General features: G+C 48.5%; 1 protein-coding gene across 2 annotated transcripts in view; it reads right to left on the bottom strand.

Moving 5' to 3' along the window:
* macrod2 (mono-ADP ribosylhydrolase 2) overlaps positions 1-22063 on the bottom strand; it is a 1493168-nt gene that overhangs the window by 1308474 nt on the left and 162631 nt on the right. The gene's annotated exons all lie outside the window — the stretch shown is intronic.

Below are 22063 nucleotides of genomic sequence, written 5' to 3'. Positions count from 1 at the left end.
GAAGGGCAGGAAGCCCCTGGGGACTATAAAGTAAAGCCCCCAAGTTCAAATTGTCCTTCTTGACAGGGTCACTCAGCAACGCGAAGCAACCCCTGAGAGTGAAATGTCCAGCGGCCTCCAAACAAGTAAGTCTCAAGTCAACGCTCGCTACGAGATAGGCGCTCCTAGCTACCAGTCCATACCAGCTTTGAATCCCGCAGACTCAGGACCTGAACGAAAGGCCATTTGTTCCCCTGACCTGGTGGGCCAGTCCGAAGCTAAGTATAGGCATGTTAGTGATAGAAATAGCCTAGAAAGTAGAGTTTATGCATGAGTAGCGATTTACTGTGTATAATAAATGTGCTCTGATTTGAATCATACTAATCGGTGTGTTGAGTTATTGATCATTACTTAAACTTGAACCTCGTGGCGGTATCATAAAGATACCTGACGACTCTAGAGCAAAGGTTATAAAACCGAGCCAATTGAGCCAACCAAAAGTTAGCAACACCCCCTTGCCTGGGTGGCTTTCCGTCAGGTTGCTCTGGTTTCCTCCCACAGTTCAAAGGTGTCCAGGTTAGGTGGATTGACCATGCTAAGTTGCCCCTTAGTGTCCAAGCTGTAGGTTTGGTGGAATTATGGGGTTACGGGGATAGGGCGGGGAGGGTAGGCCTATGTAGGATTCTCTTTAAGACAGTCAGTGCAGACTCGATGGGCTGAATGGACTCCTTTTGCGCTGTAGGAATTCTATGGCTCTATTCTATTGTTCGAAGAACAGGCCTGCGTCAGATGTGGGTGGCCCAATTGATCACAACTTGATAAACCATCACCAGATCAGAAGATATTTCAGTTGACATTTTACAGCAGAATGCTCCAGAATTGGAGAAAGAAATGAAGACGGGTTTGAAGGTTGGTGGAGCAGATTCACTCGCGGCTTTCAAAAGGGAACTGGATATGCATTTGAAGGAAATAAATTGCAAGGCTTTGGAGCAAAGGCAGAGGAATGGGACTAATTAAATAGCTCCACCAAAGAACCTGGAAAGGCATGGTGGATCTCCTTTTGTATTGCCTAATATAATACCATGATACTTGCTTCACTTTAAATTGTTTTTGCTATGATTGGTAAAATTTACCTCTTTTTAACACTCACAATCGTGTCCCTTTTCCTCATTTGGCAGTTCGGATGTTTCCATCACCTCATCGAAGTGACTATTCAGTCAGATGGCGATGAGCAGCAAGCTCTTTGACTGTGGCCAGTCACCTCAAGTCATATCCATACCCATGAGCTTTTGGGGAAAGGTGAATTGGGATCGGGTCGCTAGCTGACGGATCCATTTTTTCCCCCTTGTCTAGCCTGGGATACGAACACCAAGTCTAGCACAACAAATATCATCTTGACCTGGATCAGCTAAGTAAAGAAGAATCAAAGCTCAGGAGGAGGAAAGTGTGCAGCTCCCAGGACTGGCAGAGGAACATGGGAAAAGGAGGAAGCCAGTCAGTCAGTCCCTCAAGCCAATCCCAACATTCAATTAGCTCATGACTGAACTGGACCTCCACTCCACCCGACTGTTTTGTTTCTGTGGCTTTAACACCCAAGAAAGTAAATAAATCCTCAACCTCAAGATTTTCACAATCCTTCATGTGAAAAGCAGCTTCCTGACATCTTGTCCTGTCTTTCATCCATCCTCGTTGCCAGGAGTTGGCTACACTACGAACAATCCTTCTCCACTGATTTCAAGTCTCTGCTGCCCTCACTGCCTGCTCCACAGGGAGGCCAGACCATGTTCTGATACTATCCATCTGTGCCATCTCGGATATTCCTTTTGCATATTTTCCAGGTGTTTTGTCTTGCATTATCTCTTTTTCCAAACACTCCCTTTCTTGTACGCTTCATGTGTCCAAAATATGTCAGCTTCCTTGGTATCATTGCATCAAACACGTTCCTCTTAACTGCCTGACATTAATGCCATCTTAATGCCATGATCGGACCTCTCAAACCAAAGGAAATAGTTTCTCTCTACCGAACTTACCAAATCCTTCAATCATCTTAAACAACTGAAATAGATCACTCCTCAATCTTCTGTACTCAAGTGAACATAAAGATAACCAATGTAACCTTTTTTTAAAAATGTATTTTATTCCAAGCATATATGAAAAGTTACAACATATAAACAATTTTCCCAACAAACAACTATAAAGTTGGTACAAATTTCTCCCCTTTCTCGCCCTCCCTCTCCCTCATCCCCCGCAACAAACAACTCCTCAAACACGATCACAAACATCCCCCGCCTTGCCTCAAAATCTCCGTTGAACCCCTTAACTCGTATTTGATCTTTCCATCCGAAGAAAGTCATATAAGTCACCCAGCCAGGCTACTACCCCCGGTGGCGTTGCTGACGGCCACAACGTCGGCCTTCCTCCCCTCCATCTGCTCCGGCTTCTCCGATATCCCAAACACCTCCTCCCCCACTATCCTTGCTAGTGCCACAAACACTCCCGCCCAGAATCTCTCCAACTTTTTGCAGCCCCAGAACATATGTGCGTGATTTGCTGGTCCTCGCCCACATCTCTCACATTCTTTTGCCACCCCCTGAAAGAACCCATTCATTTGTGCATGCGTCATATGTACCCTGTGTATGACCTTGAACTGTATCAGGCTCGATGTGGAGATGCCGGCGTTGGACTGGGGTGAGCACAGTACGAAGTCTTACAACACCAGGTTAAAGTCCAACAGGTTTGTTTCGATGTCACTAGCTTTTGGAGCGCTGCTCCTTCCTCAGGTGAATGAAGAGGTATGTTCCAGAAACACATATATAGACAGATTCAAAGATGCCAAACAATGCTTGGAATGCGACCATTAGCAGGTGATTAAATCTTTACAGATCCAGAGATGGGGTAACCCCAGGTTAAAGAGGTGTGAATTGTATCAAGCCAGGACAGTTGGTAGGATTTCGCAGGCCAGGTGGTGGGGGATGAATGTAATGCGACATGAATCCCAGGTCCCGGTTGAGGCCGCACTCATGTGTGCGGAACTTGGCTATAAGTTTCTGCTCGGCGATTCTGCGTTGTCGCGCGTCCTGACGGCCGCCTTGGAGAACGCTTACCCGGAGATCAGGGGCTGAATGCCCTTGACTGCTTGTATCAGGCTCATCCTTGCACAAAAGGTCACATTTACCCTTCGTAGCACCTCACTCCATACTCCCCAGTTTATCTCCCCTCCCAACTTCTCTTTAATATTCACGACTCACTCACCTCCCTGTTCTCCCAGCCACCTTTATATGACTCCAATCCTGCGCTCCCCTTCCACATCTGGAACAAACAGTCGCTCCAGCAGGGTGTACCTCGGCAACCTGGGGAACTCTTTCCAAACCTTCTGGGCAAAGTCCCTTACCTAAACTCACTTCCTCTCAAGAGCTCTACCCTCTCCTTAAAATTCATCTATTCTGGCAAACCCTTCTTCCAGATAAACCCCTCACCTCAACCAGCCACATGTCCTATGCATGCCATCTATCAAACACCATCCCCCACCCCTGGTACAAAACCGTGATTTTCACACAACGGCATAAACATCAACATCCCCTCTACCCTAAAGTGCCTCCTCAGCTGCTTCCAGATCTTCACCATGGACTGCACCACCGGGCTCCCCGAGTAGCTGTTCGCCGCCATTGGCAACGTTGCCGCCACCATAGCCCTTAAGCTAGACCCCTTACAGAATTCCTCCATTCTACCCCCTCTCCTTCCCACCATCGCCCCACTTTCTCCACATTCGCTGCCCAATAGTAACGTAACAGGTTTGGCAATACCAACCCTCCCTGCTGCCTCTTGCCTCTGTAACAGGGTCCTTTTAACCCTTGGCATCTTCCTTGCCCATACAAAGTCCAAAATAATTATGTTCAGTTTCCGAAAGAAGGCCTTCGGCATAAAGATTGGGAGTATCTGGAATATGAACAAGAACCTCGGCAGAATGTTCATCTTACAACTTGGACCCTCCCTCCAAAGTCAAGTGCAGCATGTCCCATCTCGAGATCCTCCCTAGCCTCCTCCACCAGTTTGGTTAAATTCCATTTGTGAAGCATCGCCCATTCCCTCGCTACCTGCATCCCCCGGTATCTAAACCTGTCTCTAAGCCATCTTAAATAGCATCCCCCTAAAATGGCTCACCAACCTAACTCATTCATTGGGAACACTTCGCTTTTCCCGACATTTAGCTTATATCCCAAGAATACTCCAAATTGCCCCAACAGTTCCATGATCTTCTCCATGCTCTCCAGCGGGTCCAAAACATACAATAGTAGGTTGCCAGCATAGAGCGACACCAGGTGCTCCCTTCACCCCCTCGTAATCCCTTGCCACTCTGCCGACCCGACAAGAGCCATTGCCAGAGGCTCCATAAGCAGCGCGAACAGCAGTGGTGACAGCGGGCACCCCTGCCTTGTTCTCCTGTGTAGTTCAAAGTTCCATGAGCCATGTCATTGGTCCGCACACTCGCCCTCGGTGCCACATATTTTTTTAATGTATTTTATTACAAACATGTATCAAAACAGGTTACAGCAACAAAAAAAAAAAACACCCTGAGAAAATTGCTTCCCAACAATCAACTATACAGTTCGTAGGGCAGCAATGGTGGTGCAATGGTTAGTGCTGCTGCCTCATGGCGCCGATGTACCAGGTTCGATCCTGGCTCTGGGTCATTGTCCGTGTGGTGTTTGCACATTCTCCCCGTGTTTGCGTGGGTTTCGCCCCCACAACCCAAAAGATGTGCAGGGTTGGTGGATTGGCCACACTAAATTGCCCCTTAATTGGATAAAATGAATTGGGTACTCTAAATTTGTAAGAAGAAAAGCTCATTCATGCCACAAACTTCAGCCCAAACCCAAACCTCCCCAGGACCTCAAAAAGGTACAGCCACTTCACCCGGTCGAATGCCTTCTCCATGGACACCACTACCTCCGGTACCTGAGCTCCCGACAGGGTCACAATCACAATTCACAGCCTCCTTATATTACTAGAAAGCTGTCTGCCCTTTACAAAGCCTGTTTGGTCTTCCACAACCACTCCAGGACACAACCTTCCATCCTTCCCGCCACCAACATAGCCAGCAGTTTCACAGCTGTATTTAAAGCGATATATGCCTATACGACCCACATTCCAATGGATCCTTCCTCTTTTGGTATTAACGTGATCGTTGCCTGCATCATCGTATCCGGCAGCTCCCCCTTCTTCAGCGCCTCATTAAACACCCCCAAGAGATGTGGTTCCAGGTCCGGCACAAACACCGTATAAAATTCCGCCTGGTAGCCATCGGGCCCCGGGGCCTTCCCTGACTTCATACTCCTGACACTATCCAATATCTCTCCCAGCCCCAAGGGCTCCTCTAGCGCCTCTCTCTTCTATTCCTCCAGCTGCGGAAACTCCAGTTCATCCAAGAACTGTCCCATGTCCCCCTCCTCACTCCCCGAGTCCACCCTGTACAGCTCCTTAAAGTAATCCCTAAACACCTCATTTGTCTGCCCCGGCTCCGGCACCACATCCCCTGCCCCAGTCCGTATCTTCAATATTTCCGTGGACGCGGCCTGCTTCCACAGCTGATGCACTAACATTCGACTCGCCTTCTTTCCGTATTCGTACTGCACCCCTCTTGCCCTATGCAGCTGTCTTCCCGCCCTCCCCGTTGTCAGCCTATCAAATTGCCCATGTAATTTTTTTCTTCCTCACCAATCCCTCCGTGGTGGGCACCCTCGAGTACTCCCAGTCTACCTGCACTATCTTGTTCATTGGCCATTCATATTTCTCCCTCCTTTTCCTATTCGCATGATCCTGGAACGAGATAACCTCCCCTCACATCACCGCTTTTAGTGCTTCCCAAAAAAGTGGCCGCCGACACCTCCCCTTTTTGGTTCAAATCTACGTAATCTTTAATCACAGCCCGCACTTCGTCACAAAACCCTCTATCTGCCAACAACTCTGAATCGAGCCCCCCATCCCGTCCTCTGCACGTGTTTTGATCTAAGCCAAATCTCCAGCCAATGAGGTGCATGTTCCGAGATTACTATTCCCGCATACTCTGCCCCCTCCGCCCCAACCAAAATCTCCGGCTCACCACAAAAAGTAAATGAGTTCTTGAAGTGCCAAGTCCACCATAACCATCTTTTCCATAAACCCACCCAGCTCTTTTGCCATTCGTATCCTACCCTTTAACCTGGGGCTCGACCTGTCCACCCTTGGCTCTAGGACACAATTAAAATCTCCTCCCATAATCAACTGGTGCGTGGCCAAGTCCGGGATTGCTGCCAGCAATCCCCTCATAAAACCTACATCGTCCCAATTCGGCGCATACACATTCACCAACACCACCGGCGTCCCTTCTAATACCCCGCTCATAATCACATACCTCCCACCTTGTCCCTCACTTTCTTTGCGCTCACAAACCCCGTTTTCTTACTCATCGAAATTGCTCTCCCTGCGACTTTGAATCAAACCCCGAGTGGAAAACCTGGCGCACCCACCCCTTCCTTAGCCTAACGTGGTCCTTCATGCGGAGGTGCATCTCCTGCAGGAAGACTACTTCCGCTTTCAAGCTCTTAATTCATAGAATTTACAGTGCAGAAGGAGGCCATTCGGCCCATCGAGTCTGCACTGGCTCTTAGAAAGAGCACCCTACCCAAGCCCACACCTCCACCCCATCCCCATTACCCATTAACCCCACCTATCCCCATTACCCAGTAACCCCACTCAACACTAAGAGCAATTTTGGACACCAAGGACAATTTAGCATGGCCAATCCACCTAACCCACACATCTTTGGACTGTGGGAGGAAACTGGAGCACCCGGAGGAAACCTACGCACACACGGGGAGAATGTGCAGACTCCACACAGCCAGTGACCCAAGCTGGGAATCGAACCTGGGACCCTGGAGCTGGGAAGCAATTGTGCTAACCACAATGCTACCGTGCTGCCCTAAGGTGCGCAAAGACCCGCGATCTTTTGACCGGTCCAGTGAGCCTCACACGTTCCACGTCATCAGCCTTACCCGGGCTTATGCCTCCATTCCCCTCTACCATCAGCCATCCTCCCCTTTTGGCTGGTTAATTTTACCCTTTATCTGGCCCATCCAAGATGGCACCCTTCTCCCCCCGACCATGTTTCTTTTCCAACCTCACCTCGTCGCGTCACCTCCCTTCAATAAGCCCCCCAAGGCTCCTCCTACCGCCACCCCCCCAGTCTCACCTCTCTGTTCTGTGAAGAAGTCACCCCGCTGACCTCCCCCTCCTCCACCCAAACAAAGACTCATCTGGAACCACAGGTCACCTTCCCCAAGAACAAACAAACAGAAAAAAAACCGCAGCCCCAGGCAGCAGGAGGGGGGGGGGGGGGGGGATGGGGACAGCTGTCCCCTTACAAACTTTTCACCCCAGTTACCCTTTATCGAACCAACAATTAAAAAAAAGAAAAAGAACCTCCACATCGGAGGAAAAGAAAACCTCCCACACTCCCTCTAACCCCCACTCTACAGTATTCCCAATTACTTCAAAGTGGCAGCACCTCAGTCTCCCAGAATGGTTCAGTTCAGTTCTCCCCCAGTTTATACTCCTTGATAAAGTTATTGGCCGCTTCTGGGGTCTCAAAATAGGTTTCCCAGCCTTCATACGTCACCCAAAGCTTAGTTGGTAGAGGACTCCAAACCAGATCTGCCGTCGATATAGCACCGCCTTGGATTTGTTGAACTCCACACGCCGTTTTACCAGCTCAGCTCCAATGTTCTGGTCGATTCGGACCCTATTCCCATCCCATTCACAGTTGCACTTCTCCTTGGCCCACTGCAGAATCTTCTCTTTCTCCACGAACTTATGAAACCTCACGATCACCGCCCGCTGTAGCTCCCCGCTCTTGGCTTCTGCCTCAGAGACCTGCATGCTCTGTCCACTTCAGGGGCCAGCATCCTCAAAACGTACCTCGTGGCACTTGCACCTTCTACTCCTTCAGGCAGGCCCACTATCCGCAGATTCTGCCTTCTCAATCTATTTTCCTGCTCCTCCACCGTTGCTCCCAACGTCTTGCAAAGAGCCCCACCCCCGCCTCGAATGCCACCACCCGATCGCTGTGGATCTGCGACCGCTGTGCCTCCAAACATTTTTCCACCCTTTCCATCGAGCTCGTCAGGGGTGCCACAGCCCCTTTGATGGCCTTCGGGCGATCCTCCTGCATCTCCTTCCTCTGCTGGCGGAATTCTTTCTTAAGGAAGGCCAGCAACTGTTCCATCTGGAGCTTTGCTACTTGCACTGACACTTCCCCCTCCAACATCCTTCCACTGGCTGCTGTGCTACAGATCTCTTCCAACTCCTTGACCAGGTCTTTCACCTTCTTCTGCCAGGTTTGGTAATCAGCAGACATATTGTAGCCATCTGGGATGGCCACTTACAACTAGGTACAGAGAAACAACTAGGTACAGAGAAACTCGCAAAGCCTAGCGGGTAAAATGGACAAGCCAAGACTTAGGCAGCCTCAGTGCCTGAAATGCATATTTGCAAGCAAGAAATTCAGACGGTATCGAAACTCCGACCAATTAGCATTTTAATGGGGCCGATTAGCATTTGATGGCCCATCTTCACCAAAACAAAGGACTGGTACTCGAGCGACTGGTACAGTCCCAGACATTTTGGCGCCATTCCCTGTTCAAGGGAAGCGTAAACAACGGGGTCAGTGACCGCTTGGGACATGCCCAGCCATCCAGATCCCCGCCCACTTATTGGTTAAGAATCGAACAGAGTGATCAGGGATCACCCTATTAGTGGGGCCCAAACTGAAGGACCGCCCAAAAGAGCATGAAAACCCCCAAGTATAAGAAGAAGAGTTCGCCACATGTTCGTCCTCTCTTGGACCTGGTACCCCGGTCACAGCCATCTCCAATTGCAGCAACACCAGAAGCAAGTCCAAGTTCAACGCTCGCTACCAGATGGATGAGCCTAGCTGAGCAGCAGTTACTCCTTCGAACCCGATAGATCCAGAATCTAACAGCGGCAACTGTTTCTCTGACCTAAGCTGGGTGCCCGAAGTTAAGTACAGGTTGTCTTAGTCGATAGGTGTAGTTAACTAGTAGTGTTTATGTTGCATGACTAATTGTGTGTAAATAAAGTACCCTTGACCTTGAACTAACTAACTGGTGTTTGGCTCTTTGGTCGATAGCCGGTTGAACCGTGTGGAGGTATCATTTGATACCTGGCGATTCTGAGCAATATAATATCGATAACATAGAAAGAAGGGCAAACTCACTGATTGCCATAATTGGAACAGAGGCACAGAAAGGGCAGAGTAAAAGAGTAAAAGAAGAAAACGCAACAGTTATTGGCGACATTTGACGGGGCTCGACCCAGAAGTGACCGTGTCACTCCGAGAATCCACAAAAGTGTTTGAATTAGAATCCAAATTTGGCAAAGTAAAAGAAACAACAAACAAAACCAGTATCGATCAAACCTCCAGAATTCGTAAGTGTGTAATTTGCATGCGTACTAACAAAGGGATATTAGGTAAACTCGATAGATTTTGTTGAGTGAAGCTTTCGGGAGTTGCGTAAACCGGAAAATAGCTTGAGCCGTACTTGTGCTTGCACCACCGCTTTATTCCCCTTGTCCCAAATTTCCGGGAGACAGAAGTAATTATAGGGATGGCCATGAAGGTAATGGAACGCCTTATGCATCCACAAAAGCCTGAGGTCGCAGCGACCAATAGATCAGAACAGTGTCCCGTATGGGAAGAAGAGCTAAGGAGATGTCTAAAGGGGAAAGGATGGCCCCTATGGTCGGGATTTTGCGCAAATGAAGAAACAGGTCCTGGCAGCATAGGACAGACTTGGTGGGACAGCCTGACCGAGATTCATAAGAAAAGTTTAAGCAAGGTTCGTAAGCCGATGGCAATCATGTCCTGTCTGGCACAATTGCGAGGCACAGAGGAGGTCGTGAGGGCACTCCGTAAGCAGCTTGAGGCGAAGGAGAGAAGTAGAGAGGGAGATATTAGTGAAAGCGAGAGATTAAATGTGCAGCTCCGGGAGCAGTTAGTGGCGAAGGACAAGGAAATGGATGATGTCAAGAGGGCACATCAATCCTGTCTCGCCCACCTTAGCAGCTTCCAAATTCAGTATAAGGCCTACCAGGACACACAACGTGTTGTAATGGTAAGAGAAGAAACGGAGAACCAGGTACAACAGTTAAGGATCAGTGCTATGATTTGAAGGCAGCCCTCCGAGTACTCCACAGTTCCAACACGGAACAGAGGCAGAGTTCGGTGGATCATGCCAAGTGCAGGCAGCAAATTGCAAAGTTGCAATCCTGCTATCTGTTCAAAATGGGTTCAGAGACACCTTTGGCCCACAGCTAGACCAGGAAGACGGCCCCGATTGGCAGGAACTCAGTGAAACGGCCCAACGGTACGTAAGTGAGACCGAGAGTCAAAATAGAGCCCCCCAGGCCCTGAAAAGAAAAGTACCCGCACCACCGACTGCACAGGTAGCACCCAACCCAATGAACCCCATCACCACGCAGCGCAGGGTCACCACGGAAGACCAACCCGATTTTGTGTACACCACACCCCATTAACCATCACCCAGTTAAGAGATGCCCGCGAGAAGATAGAGACTTTCCACCCCACATCAGACCGACATCAGTTTTTCAAACTAGTAAAGCAACAGACCCTCATGTACGGTTTAGACGAGGTAAAGCTCATAGTGATGAGCCTAGACCCATCAGTTAGTTCAGCCCTTCCCGACCCACAAAATGTAGGAGGAGGTAGCCTCCAAGAGATGAAAACAGCCATTTTAGACGCCATTGGCTACAATAGAGGAGATCCGGTAGAAGGGCTCAACCGGTGCCGACAGAAAAAGGGAGAGCATCCAACAGCGTTCACTGGACGCCTTTGGATCCATTTTACTGCGGTATTTGGGAAGGTAGCCCGCACCCAGTTTTCAGTAGACAATACGGCCAAATGGACCCGTACGTTGGTATCCCATGCCACAGAAGCAGGACAAAAGGCATGTGCTAGTATGACCCTCTCAGACCCAGCACACAATGAAGTTTGGGTTCTGAAACGCTTATGGAGAGCTTGGGAACAGTCTGTACATAGAAAGACAGAGCAGGAGAGAGTAGATGCCACAATGAATCCAGTAAGGGCACACTAAAACCCCGCATGGGTCAATGAAGGCAGAGGTACAGCGCAGCACTCCAAGACACAAGAATGTTATAATTGTGGACACTAAAGACACTATGCCGAGAATGCAATGCCCCCCCGAAGCCGCAAAGAAATCAGCACCCAAACGTCTCCCCCCCAGAAACAATGCCAGACCCATCCACAGTGTTAGCGCCCGACCAGATAATTCTGCCATGAACGGCACCAATTGAAGGTGTTCGGGCTCCCCAACTTGGGTCTGCTATACCCTTTGGCATAAGTCCGGAAGACCGGTAGTTGCAGGCACAGTACGGGGACACCCCGTAGAGTTCTTTTGGGACACAGGAGGGTCCCGAACCACGTTAAACTCCTCCATCATGTACCAGAAAGAGATATGGCCCACTACAGACACCATTATCCTTAGTGGCTTTACAGGTCACCTCCAGCAGGGACACATCACAGCCCCTGTGGACGTACAGACTGGCAATATTCAAACAAAACATCGGTCATTTTAGTAGATTTACCCCAGGCAGCAGAACACATCCTAGGCATAGATTTCATGAGTACACACAACCTTTCATTCGACCCAGGCAACCGATGTATATGTAAAATGGCTAGAGCAGCTCGGGCCCCCGCCACGATCACAGTAGGGGATTATGCCCATAGAATCAGCTCAGTAGGAGAGTACTGGTTTGATCCACAAACCATCACCACAGACAAAGCGGTTAGAGAGGTATTGAAAAGACATAAAGCAGCGTTTGCCCAGCACGACTGCGGCAAAATCCCAGGAGTAGTAAACATTACAGGTCCCGATCCTCAACCCCAGAAACAGTACGGCTTCCCCCAGCAAGCCGAGGGAGAGATAGCCAAGGTAATCCAAAAGTTTATTGAATCAAGGAGTGATTCGACCCACAGCATCGACGAACAATGCCCCGATTTGGCCAGTAAGAAAACCTGATGGTTCATGGCGACTGACCACCGACTACAGAGAGTTGAACAAAGTGACTCCCCCTAGCAGCCACCATTGCTGCCACGAGTCCCGAAACCATGTTGAGACAGGGATTCCAGTCGAAATTTTTTATGTACTGGACATCAGCAATGGCTTTTGGTCCATTCCATTGGATAAAGTGTGCCAATTCAAATTTACTTTCACCTTCCAGGGACAGCAAAACACATGGACGTGCCTACCATAAGGCTTCCACAACTCCCCCTCCATTTTCCACCGACAATTGGATTCGCTAAATTTTCCCAATTCGAATGCCTCGTCCAGTATGTAGATGACTTACTCCTACAGGCGGACACTAAGGGAGAGCACATTTCGTTTCTCACTGCATTATTAGGACTCCTTCACGAAATCGGATGTAAAGTTAACCCCAAAAAGGCCCAAATTCTCCAGGAAAAGGTCATTTATTTAGGCACAGTAATCACCCATGGCAACACGAGATCGACGAGAAACGCATTGACTCCATTGTTAAATTACCCTTGCCCCATAATTTAACAGCCCTCCGGTCATTTCTAGGACTGGTTGGCCACTGCAGGAACCACATAGATGGTTTTGCCACAAAGGCAGCCCCTCTTTCCGAGCTCCTAAAAAAGCAAACCCCATGGAAATGGCTTCCACAGCACACGGATGCCGTGGATGCATTAAAACGTGCCCTGAGCACAGCTCCCGCTTTACAGGTACCAGGCGCACTCGCCCCATACGCAATAGAGGTAGCATCCACCGACCGAACCCTTTAGGCCATGCTCCTTCAGGAAAGACACGATCATTTAGGCCCCGTAGCCTACGCCTCATGAGTTCTCGATCCGGTAGAGCAAGGATTTTCTGCTTGCGAAAGGCACTTGCTCGCAGTATTTTTGGGCTGTTCAATACTTTGCATACATAACAGGACTCAACCCCGTAACCATTTTGACAGAGGACACCCCAACCCAACTTCTACTAGAAGGTAAACTAAAGGACGGCACAGTCAGCCAAATTCGCGCAGTACGATGGACCCTACTCCTCCAAGGACGGGACATAACGGTTAAAAGGACTAAGACACACACGTTTCTAGCAGACAATTTACAGTACGCAGGCACCCCACGAGTCTGAGATCATTACCACCAAGCACAATACAGGTTCCTTTGTCCCCAAATCAGCTCCCCCGAAACCATGTACTACACCCCAGAGACCCCAGCCATAGATGCAGCTCTTAGGATTTATGCGGATGGCTTCTCCACAGTTTTAAATGGTAAAAGAATCACAGGTTGTGGTATCTATGTAGAGGACGTGCAGAGACGCGCGTAAGAAGAAATCTCACTGAAATTGCCTAGACATCTAGGTTCGCAAGCAGCTGAATTAGCAGCCATAGCCTACATTGTACAGCACCCCGACTCGTTCCCGACCCCAGCCGACATATACTCCGACACCCTATATGTGAATTAATGAATGAATATTGCTTATTGTCACAAGTAGGCTTCAAATGAAGTTACTGTGAAAAGCCCTTCGTCGCCACATTCCGGCGCCTGTTCGGGGAGGCTGGTACGGGACTTGAACCGTGCTGCTGGCCTGCCTTGGTCTGCTTTCAAAGCCAGCGATTTAGCCCTGTGCTAAACTATGTCTATAGCTTAACTGAGTTCCTACCCCTGTGGGAATCCAGAGGTTTTGTTTTCGCCGACGGAAAACCCCTACCCTCAGCCCCATTACTCCAGCATATCCTCAAGACAGCTAAAGGCCGTAAATACGGTATCGTTAAGGTTCGCAGCCACCATCGTTCTTCCCCCCCTGGTAAAGTTAAGGCAGGCGCCCTAGCAAAAGCAGGTTCCAGACATGGTCACTTTTGGAATCCCCCCCGAGAGTGCCCCAGTACACGAGGTCCAGGTCTCACAGACCAACATTCAAGATTTAGCCCAGGCACAGAAGGAAGACAAAAAGCTCAGGGAAGTTTTAAAAGGTAACTTCCCAGCCCCCTATGATAAGTACAGTAACGCTTTAACAGCACTCGATGTCATAATTTTAAAAGACGGTATTTATGTGGTCCCCACCCAAGATAGAAACCAGATTATCTGCCAATTCCATGACAACCATGGACACCAAGGGATAGATTCAACCCTTGCCCACCTCAGACTTCTCTGCTGGTGGCCCAATTTAAAATCCAACGTGACTCATTACATTGAGAATTGTTTGATTTGCGCCCAGAACAATCCAGACAGGTACACGAAGAAAGGTCAACTCAGTCACACCCGCCCTGTAATGGCCCCTGGACGAATCTACAGATAGATTATATAGGTCCCCAACCCCCCTGCAGAAATGGTTTTAAATATGTGTTGGTAGTGATCGACACCTTGGCGAAATGGGTGGAAGCTTTTCCATCTAGGACTAACACGGTTAAAACGACAGCCAAGGTTCTAACACAGCTAATTTTCACAAGATGGGGACTTCCCCGTAGTATCGAGTCAGACCAAGGCTCACCCTTCACAGGATGCGTCATGAAAAATGTCCTCACAATTTTCGGCATACGACAAAAATTTCATATAGCCCATCACCCCCAATCAAGTGGAATTGTAAAACGCATGAATAGAACCTTCAAAGTAACCCTTAGGAAAATGGTACAGCAGCATAATACGACATGGTCACAGTTCTCCCATTTGCACTCATGTTCATTAGGAACACGGTATCGGCTTCGACAGGATACACCCCCCACACCCTCATGACCGGACGACTCATGAAGGGAACAGAATACTTATTAGGGCTTGATCTGGCCAGCCCCACAATCACCGCCCTCACCCATGAGAAAGCAGTACAACAAATCCTGGAAAACGTTAAAGCAGCCCAGCTTGCCGCAGCTGTTATGCTTGGCACAAGGAAAAAACAGAGTAAAGCATGTTTCGATAAAACGGTACACCCAACGGAATTTTCAGTGGGACAGCAAGTCATATACAGCCCCAGTTCAATTCTTTCCCCCAAATTCGCAGGACCCTACTCAATTTCCGACAAAGTCAGCCCCTCCGTTTACAAGATCACTTATCCTAATGGCAAGTCAGGATGGTTTCACATAAACCAGCTTACGGCTTATGGCACATAGTGCAACGACGCCCACCACATCTCACTCGCAGCAGCAGACGAACACATCCCGCCCATGGACGACCTATTCCTACCCTCCCCCAACCAGTCCAGCCCGTCCACTTCGACTCCACCCCCAGACACACGACTCCGCCCCTCCCTTCATTCGATCAGCACCGACAGCGACAGCACTGATACGTCAGACCTCATGGAACTGCCACACGATTTAAATTCTGCACCAGGCCCCACTCCCAGCGACTCCGAACAGGATATGTTTGACCCCTACGAGACAACTTATGTAAAAGGCCATGAACCGGACCCACCGCCCGATGACGATGGATTGCCCCCTACGGCCTCCACCCTAGACACTAAGTATTGGCACCGTGACAATTCCTACCGACTCATCCGTAACAATGAGATGGACCCCACATCGGCTCAGGCCGCCTTGGCACAGCTACTCCAGTCACGAGTGTGGCAACCAGGAGAAGATGATGACTCAGAGTCTGACTCTCACCAGGCTAGAATCTTTGCGATGCTTTTTACAATGGAACAATGAGGTGTCCAGATGACGAGAAAAAGGAATCGCTTGAGATTTACGGTGTCCTTCTTTCTGATGGAGCCTGCCCGTTTTGTTATTTTAATTTGATATGTTACATATTGAATGTTTGTATTGTGTACGACTCTTGATACAGTTTATCCATGGCCCCACGCCAAAGCGGGTGCTCGACTTAGGCAGAGAACAAAGAAGATTCAGTAATGTGATCCTTCACGCTTCGCATTGAGGATCATGTAGAGGGAGTGTAGCCATCTGGGATGGCCACTTTCAGCATATAAAATGGACACTCGCAGAGCATACAGGGAAAAATGGACAATGCAAAGTAACAAGCAGGCTCAGAGCCTGAATGTGTATTTAGAAGACAGACTGCAGACAGAACAGAAACTCTTGGCCGATTTGCACATTGATGGGCCATCTCCGATAAACAAAAGACTGGTGCTCAGGTAGCCGATACCGTCCCAGACATTCCGGCGCCACTATCTCGGCAAGAAGATACAAACAAAGCAAGGCCAACGGCCACTTAGGACACACCCAGCCATCAAGGCACCCGCCCCTTTATTGGCTCAGATCGATGGTGGTGATCAAGAAGCTGCCCAATTAATTGGGACAAAGTTTAAGGCCCGCCTAAAAGCGCGCGAAGCCCCTCCAGGTATAAGAAGGAACCCCGCCATGTGTTCGCTCTCTTGGAATCGGCTCTCAGCTGGAGAGACCCCTCCACCTGCACCACTAGAAGCAAGTAAGTTCAAGTTCAACGCTCGCTACCAGATGGACGACGATAGTTATACTCCTGCTACCTCTTCGAATTCAACAGCCTCAGGTCCGAACAATGGCCACTGTTTCTCTGACCTAAGCGGGTACCCGAAGTTAAGTATAGCTGTTAGTGATAGACATAGTTTAGCCTGTAGTGTTATTGTGCATGAGTAAACCATACTGTGTGTAAATAAAGTACCATTGACTTTGACCGAACTGGTGTATTGGCTCTTTGATCGATATTCAGTTAAACCTTGTGGCGGTATCAAGAGATACCTGGCGACTCTGAAAGCATACTCATAATTAAAATTAAGAAAGGTGACCTTATTAACCGCCATATTTATAGCCATTAAAAGATAGCAACTGTTGAAGAGAACAAGATTTTCCCAGGGATAATCTGGTGTGGTGGGGCTCCAACAAAATGCTGTCCAAAACACCAATTATTTTTCTGCCTGTGAGGCAAATTGGGTGAAATAAGTTTTCTCGAGCCACACTGGCGAGAATTTTACTCACAGCAAAATACTTCGAACAGTCCATCAACCTCATCATATAGAAACTGTAAAAGTTCCATGTGGCTCATTAAGTTATGCAATGCATCATTTTGGGTTTCTTGAAATTGCTAACACAGTGAATCGCTCCTTTAAAAACATATAGCCCAACATTCGTTGCAAGTGGTAGGCTGACTGCATATTAACACTACATCACTTTAAGTTGCTGTACAATAGAGAGAAACAGATAGGATTAAATGTCAATCCACTGACACATGTCTGACCACCCTGCAGGTCAGGAGACTTGCAGCAGTAAGTCGATTTCAATGTGTACAGCTGCCAGTTCATGTGAAGCAGTTCAGACACACTGGATAATGCAATGTAATCTGAAGCCAAGAGGGCGACTGCACATTGCTCGTCACACTTCTGCTCCGGATTCTGAAAGCTACCACAGGACCATTGACCATCAGCAAATACAATGCAGCCAGTGCAATTTCTCTATTTAATGTTGTCAGACAAATGGTCTGCCTGTATGTATTCAGTTGGAAGCAAGCCATATAGTGAAGATATACAACTGGAACTCACTGATACACATAAATATACAGACGATCAGAATAGAAGCTGACCTCCTGTCTTTGGTTAATGTGGCCCTTAATACTGGCAACGGCAGAAGGCTCCAATTTGAGGTGCAAGCAAGCTTTCATCAAAAATAAGTAGCAGCTCAAACTTAGGCAGCTACATGAAAGGGAAAATTTACAGGCCATGAGAAATGAGCAAGGGAGTGGGACTAATATGATAGATTTCCAAAGAGCCAGCACATACAGATGGGCAGAATGGCCTCAGTCAGTGATGGATCTGGAACAGTGACAAGGCAGAAGCTTGCAGAGTAATACTAAGGTAGGACTGAGATCCAGGGGAATGTGATGCTGTAGGAAGGAGAGATTGACAGAACAGCAAGGACAGAATGTGAGTGGCGTATGTGTGGGAGAGGACAGCTTAGAGTGACAGACAACACACGTATGCGAGTCGACAGGTGCATGAATGCATGGCAGAAAATTAGGTATTCGGAGTAAGGTTCTCAAAGGGGGGTTATCTGAAATCGGGGCCCACGGATTACCAATCTGGAAACAGAAGGATATCTATTCTATATAAACTCTACATACTTTTGAACATCTCTATCAAATCTCCCCTTAATCTTCTCGTCTCCAAGGAGAACTATTCCAGCACTGGTACATGCTCATTTAAAGTATTTTCTGAAATAAAATATAAATTTTTAAAATTTCCAATTAAGGGGCAATTTAGCATGACCAATCTATCTACTCTGCACATCTTTGGGTCGTGGGAATGAGACCCACACAGATACGGGGAGAATGTGCAAATTCCACTCGGACAGTGATCTGGGGTCAGGGTCGAACCTGGGTCTTCGGTGCTGTGAGGTAGCAGCACTAACCATTGCTTCACCACGCTGCCTTCATTTGAAGTACTTTCTATGGCATTACCAACATACGCGACAAGTAAACGTAGAACCGGATGGCTACAAAACAATTTTAATATGCGACAGATACAATTCAAAGTTAGGGGTGAATGTCTTGGAGTCAGAGAGTCATTATAGTACATTAAAGTCCAGTCAGCTCATCAGGTCCTTGCCAGCCTCAAAAGTGCAATGAGGTCAGTCCCATTCCCCTGTGGCGCTGCAAGTTTGTTTCCATCAAGTGTCCATCGAAATTCCTTTCTGAATCATTGATCAACTCCAATTATCGGACTTAATGCGCACGCGGGGGGGGCGGGGGTTGTTGTTGTCGAAATTGGGCATGGTGCATCATGAATGGTTTATTGGCTGAGGATGCAAAATGGCCAAAATTAAAAATTCAGCCCCCCCGTCCCCCCCAATCATTTTTCAATACATAAAAGCTAAAAAGATAACAGGAAATGCCCCTTGTCTCATGCCAGCCATCTTCATACCATTGCTTAGCAAGCAGTTAAAGCAGGAAGTGAGCTTTCAGCACACTGGTTGAATGGAAAGTAATACCCAAGGAGATAACAAATGAAATCCTTTAAGTGTGCAAATCATTGGGCTGTGCAACCACAAGCGTATACAGCATTTTATCGAACGTCGGAGAGGGCTATTATCCTGTAATTGTGCTGCCCTTACAATTTTTTTAAACAATTAGGATTCAAACTGTTTACTTCACAATAACAATGCAAAGCTCCCTGAGTACTGGTGTGCCAGCTGTCACAAAATTAAAAGGTACAAAGTCCCAACATAATTCTTACCTACAACATCCGATTAAATCAGGCATTTAACTAGTATTTACCTGATAATTACCTTTCGGGATAACATGGTTTGAGAAAAAGCTGGTTACTTTAAAACCTCATCTTATTTAGCACTCTATTTAGTCACCAGGCTGGGAACTGAATGACGCCTGGCTGTGGTTCTGTTTGTCATGTTATAAATGGACAATCTCCAATTTTCTGGACAGTTTTCAAGAACTGAAACAGTGCTGTGGTTCACTGGGAGAGTTGATAATTTTGATTCCCTGGTATGTCATTATTTGTGGAAATAAAAACGGCCACAGTGATAGTGCAGCAATGTAGTATGACTGAGTATTATTGCACATCTTTCATATTCTTTTTAAAAAAACATTTTATTAAGGTATTTGAAATAATAATAACAATGACTTAAACATGGTGTAATAAACATTTCCACCCCCATCCCAATTTTCACACAGCCCAACCATAAAAGAACAAAACGGCCCTCTACCCGACCCCCCCCTTGGAAAACTGCATCTGCTGACATTTTAATTTTCCCCGAGAAAGTTGACGAACGGCTGCCACCTCCGGGTGAACCCAACCACTGACCCTCTTAAAGCGAACTTTATCTTCTCGAGACTGAGAAACCCAGCCATGTCACTAACCCAGGTCTCTACACTCGGGGGCTTCGAGTCCCTCCACATTAACAAGATCAGTCTCCGGGCTACCAGGGAGGCAAAGGCCAAGATGTCAGCCTCTTTTGCCCCCTGAACTCCCGGCTCTTCCGGCACTCCAAAGATCGCTACCTCCGGTCTTGGCATCACCCGTGTTTTTAGTACCGTGGACATTGCCTTTTTAAAACCCTGCCAAAACCCTCTAAGCTTCGGTCATGCCCAAAACATGTGGACATGATTTGCTAGGCTTCCCGCGCACCTTGCACACCTGTCCTCTACCCCGAAAAACTTGCTCATCCTAGCCACTGTCATGTGTGCCCGGTGGACTACCTTAAATTATATCAGGCTAAGCCTGGCACATAATGAGGATGTATTAACCCTGCTTAAGGCATCCGCCCACAGACCCGCCTCTATCTCTCCTCCTAGCTCGTCCTCCCACTTGCCCTTAAGCTCCTCCACCGGAGTTTTCTCCGCCTCCGTAAGCTCCTGGTAAATATCCGATACCTTTCCCTCTCCCACCCAGGTACTGGAGACTACTCTATCCTGTATCCCCCGTAGCGGCAGCAGCGGAAAGGCCGGAACCTGCTTTCTCAGGAAGTCTCGCATCTGCAAATACTTAAACCCATTCTCTGCTGGCAATTCAAATTTATCCCAAGCTTTCAAGCTGGGGAAGCTCCCGTCTACAAATAGGTACCCCATCCTCCTAAATCCTGCCCTTCGCCATCTCCGGAACCAATTATCCAGCCTACCCGGTACAAACCGATGATCATTATAAATTGGGGTCCAAACCGATGCTCCCTCCATTCTCATATCTCCTCCATTGCCCCAAGATTCTCAGAGCTGCCACCACCACCGGACTTGTGAAGTATCGGACCGGCGAGAACGGAAGAGGTGCCATTATCAGTGCTCCCAAACTTGTGTCTTTGCATGACGCCGCCTCACACCGACACCCCCACCCCCCACCAGCACCCCCCCCCCCCCCCCCCCCACTACCTAATCATGGCTATATTAGCCGCCCAGTAGTAATTGCCCAGATGTTCGGCAGCGCCAACCCACCCTCCCCCTGACTGCGCTCCAGCAACACTTTCTTCACTCGCGGGGTTTTACCTGCCCATACAAAGCCCAAAATAACCTTATTCACCCGCTTGAAAAAGGCCTTAGGGATGAAGATGGGGAGGCACTGAAAGACAAACAGAAATCTGGGGAGGACCGTCAATTTCACGGTCTGTACCCTCCCCGCCAGTGATAGCGGGAGCATGTCCCATCTCTTAAAGTAACCTTTCATTTCTTCTACCAGCCGGGATAGGTTTAACTTGTGCAGTGCCTCCCATTCCCGGGCCACCTGGAGTCCCAGATACCAAACGCTCTTTCCTACCATTCTAAGCGGCAGCTCTCCCAGTCTCTTCTCCTGTCCTCTTGCCTGGATTGCGAACATCTCGCTTTTCCCCATGTTCAATTTATACCCCGAAAAATTGCCAAATTCCCCCAGGATTCGCATTACTTCCCCATCCCCTCCAACGGGTCTGAAATATACAAGAGCAGGTCATCTACGTCGAGTGAGACCCGGGTGCTACACCCCCCCCCCCGAACCAGCCCTTTCCAGTTCCTAGAGGCTCTTAATGCCATGGCCAATGTCTCTATGGCCAGAGCAAACAGTAACGGGGAGAGGGGGCACCCTTGCCTCGTCCCTCAGTATGGTTTAAAATACCCCGACCTCAGCTGGTTCGTACGCACACTCGCTACTGGTGCCTGAAAGAGCAACCACACCCAGTCAATGAAACCCTCACCAAACCCAAACCTTCCCAGCGCCTCCCACAGGTATTTCCACTCCACCCGATCAAAAGCCTTCTCCGCACCCATCGCTACCACCGCCTCCACCTCCTCTCCTTCTGAGGGCATCATAATGACATTTAAAAGCCTTCGAACACTGACCTTGAGTTGCCTGCCCTTTACAAATCCCGTCTGGTCTTCCCCTATCATCCCCGGGACACAGTCCTCTATCCTTGTTGCCAGTATCTTAGCCAGCAGTTTGGCGTCCACATTCAGTAGAGAAATTGGCCTGTATGACCCGCATTGCTCCGGATCCTTCTCCCATTTCAGGATCAATGAAATCGAGGCCTGCAACATTGTTGGGGGGGGGAGGACTCCCTTCTCTCTTGCTTCATTGAA

This window comes from Scyliorhinus torazame, chromosome 1 (assembly GCF_047496885.1).
Source record: "Scyliorhinus torazame isolate Kashiwa2021f chromosome 1, sScyTor2.1, whole genome shotgun sequence".
Lineage (NCBI taxonomy): Eukaryota > Metazoa > Chordata > Chondrichthyes > Carcharhiniformes > Scyliorhinidae > Scyliorhinus > Scyliorhinus torazame.
This window is presented reverse-complemented; position numbering and strand designations above follow the sequence as displayed.